The 2783-nt window shown below is 46.2% G+C and overlaps 1 protein-coding gene across 1 annotated transcript in view; it reads right to left on the minus strand.

Annotated features, from left to right (window-relative positions):
* Nucleotides 1-2783, minus strand: part of UVRAG (UV radiation resistance associated) — a 142258-nt gene that overhangs the window by 106991 nt on the left and 32484 nt on the right. The window lies entirely within an intron of this gene.

Genomic DNA, 2783 nt, shown 5'->3' on the forward strand with positions numbered 1-2783 from the left:
GGCTGCACAGCCAGCAGCACTGCGAAGAGTGGCACTATGGTGAACTTTGGGGTGGGTGCATTCTACCCTGCAGCCCCCATCCCGGCTCCACTGCTACCCATCCTGAGCACAGCCCTGGCCCAGGCCCTCCGCTGGGAAGAGCCTGGCACTGTCCCCAGCACCAGCCTGCAGAGCAGCCTGTCCTCACCCCACACAAATCTGGAAAGCTCCCATGCCATCCCAGTGTACATGCAGCAGCGGAATCCACCCCCCTCCTAGTGCCTCCCCCCAGACAAGCCACTCACAGCTCCATCCCATGCCCTCCCTCACTGCAGGGGCCTCATTCTGTGTCCCTGTCCTCCAACACCCCTTCTCCCCTCACAACAGACTTACCACCCAGACACCGCTCTCCACACTAGGACTGTGCTCCTGGCCAGCTGTGCGCACGCACACGGCATTTACTGGTGACCTTATCAACCACATCAGCCCAAAAAAGCCGAGTTCTGCTAACATCAATTTTCCTTATATTGAAACTGATACAATATGGGACTGATGTATCAGACCGCTAGTAAGAGCAGATTCCATCATCTAAAGGAGCAGTAGCAACATGCGAGAGAGTAAGGATCCTGACTCTTTGGGGTAGTTTTGGGAACTGATTCAGGAACTCTCCAGTGTGGTAAGGAAACTAAGTGCAGATACTCATTTTGTGCTAACATGAAGAGTCCAGAGTAGGTGTTATGTTCTTCAAATAATACATTTGCCTGGAGAGGCAAACTTGTAGAACAGACTATAAAACACTATGCCTCTAGAAAAGGATTCACTTAGCCACCTGAGATATTTTGGAGTCAGCACTGATGCTGGGAGTCTAGGGAAGATGGACTGCAAAGTATGGAAGGATTTGCATCCCAATAGTGCATAAAATTCAGAGGCAAAGACAGGACATTACTCAATAAAAACAAGCACAAGCACATGTAACCCAAACAACAACCTGGTGAATGTACAGAAGTCGGCCTTAGTAAAGGTCCCAACACCCTCATGTCCCACTGACTCAAGTTATGGACAACCAGTCACTTACAAGATCAAGTACACAATTAAAACTAGACAGGGCTACAAATGAGGCATCAGGACAGTATTCCTGGCTGATTTATATTACTGCAGTGCACTCTTGACTTGCATTGAGTCTCCTCAACCATAGTAAAACATTTATATTAAAATAAGAAGTAGGGAAAATGGGTGCAATATCTAAGCAGAGTCTCCAGGTAACTAGCAAACACTTTCTTAGTTCCAGATTAACATTATGGGTTCTACAAGTAGGGTACGGAAACAGACTCCTTTGTCTTATGAGACTACACAGTATGCTCCCAGCCAAATGTCTAGTACAGTTCTAGCAAGACAGAACTTGAGAATGCAGTTTTGACTTCAACATTCATTTTTTGTTCTATAAAACACAACAAAACACTTGTTGCTCCTTAAAAGTGCTTATAGACTTGTGCATGTTAAGTGAGTGACCTGGAGTCAACTCAAAACACTTCCTGCCTTATCTGCTGTAGCATGTAGACAGCATTATTGCCTTTAAGAAATGTCAACAGTGCCACCTGCTGGGATGATTTAAAAGGGATTTTAATCTTAGCTGTAAGAGCTTAAATCCCAAACTACTTTCAACAGAAGGGATTTTTATGTGTGGTTTTTTAAAAAGAGCTTGGACTGGTGATATGGGAAATACCACTGCCCTAGATGTAAATAATGTTCAAAACACATTCATGTAAGAAGATAATTTTTTTCAATGTTTTAATGCAAGCTTCTCAATGGACTACCATGGACATCAAGTTGCAGGTTCCGCTCCTATAACTTAAAGACATTTTACTGGATATTTCAATGGAAACTGCCAAGCAAAACAAAGCTCCTAGTTCATGGAAACACAGAAAGTTAGGACTGGAAGGGACCTCAGGAGGTCATATCTAGTCCCACCCCCTGCTCAAGGCAGGATCATCCCCAACTACATCAGCCCAGCCAAGACAGTCTAGTCAGGTTTTAAAAATCTCCAAGGATGGCGATTTCACCACCTCTCTGGGTAACCTGTTCCAGTGCTTTATTACCTTCCACAGGAGAAAGTCTTTCCCAATATCTAAACCTAAACTTCCCTTGCTGCAACTGAAGCCCATTGCTCCTTGTCCTGTCATCTGTCACCACTAAGAACAGTCCAGCTCCATTCTCTTCGCAACCCCCCTGCAGGTAGTTCAAGGCTGCTGTAAATCCCCCCTTAAGTTTGTAGGGTCGGAAGGGACCTGAGCAGATCATCAAGTCCGACCCCCTGCCTTGGCAGGAAAAATCTTAATCTTCTCTTCTCCAGACTAAATAAGCCCAGTTCCCTCAGCCTTTCCTCACAAGTCATGTCCCCTAGGTCCCTCTCTGTTTTCACTGGACTCTCCCCAATTTGTCCACGTCTTTTCTGTAAAGGGGGGGGGAGAAGAGGGGGGCAAACCTGGACACAGTATTACAGATGTGGCCTCACCAGTGCTGAATAGAGAGAAATAATCACTTCCTTTGATCTGCTGGCAACACTCCTACCAATGCAGCCCAGGATGCCATTAGCCTTTTTGGCAAAAAGGACACACTGCTGATTCATATCAAGCCTATTGTCCACCATCACCCCCAGGTCCTTTTCTGCAGAGCTGGTGCTTAACCAGTCAGCTCCCAGCCTGCACCAGTGCATGGGATTGCTCCGTGTAACGTGTAGGGCTTTGTACTTGGTCCTTCATAGTTGGTAGGGTTGGAAGGGACTTGAGCAGATCAAAGTCCAACTT

This window comes from Crocodylus porosus, unplaced genomic scaffold (assembly GCF_001723895.1).
Source record: "Crocodylus porosus isolate Cpor-Errol unplaced genomic scaffold, CroPor_comp1, whole genome shotgun sequence".
In the NCBI taxonomy this organism is placed as follows: Eukaryota; Metazoa; Chordata; order Crocodylia; family Crocodylidae; genus Crocodylus; species Crocodylus porosus.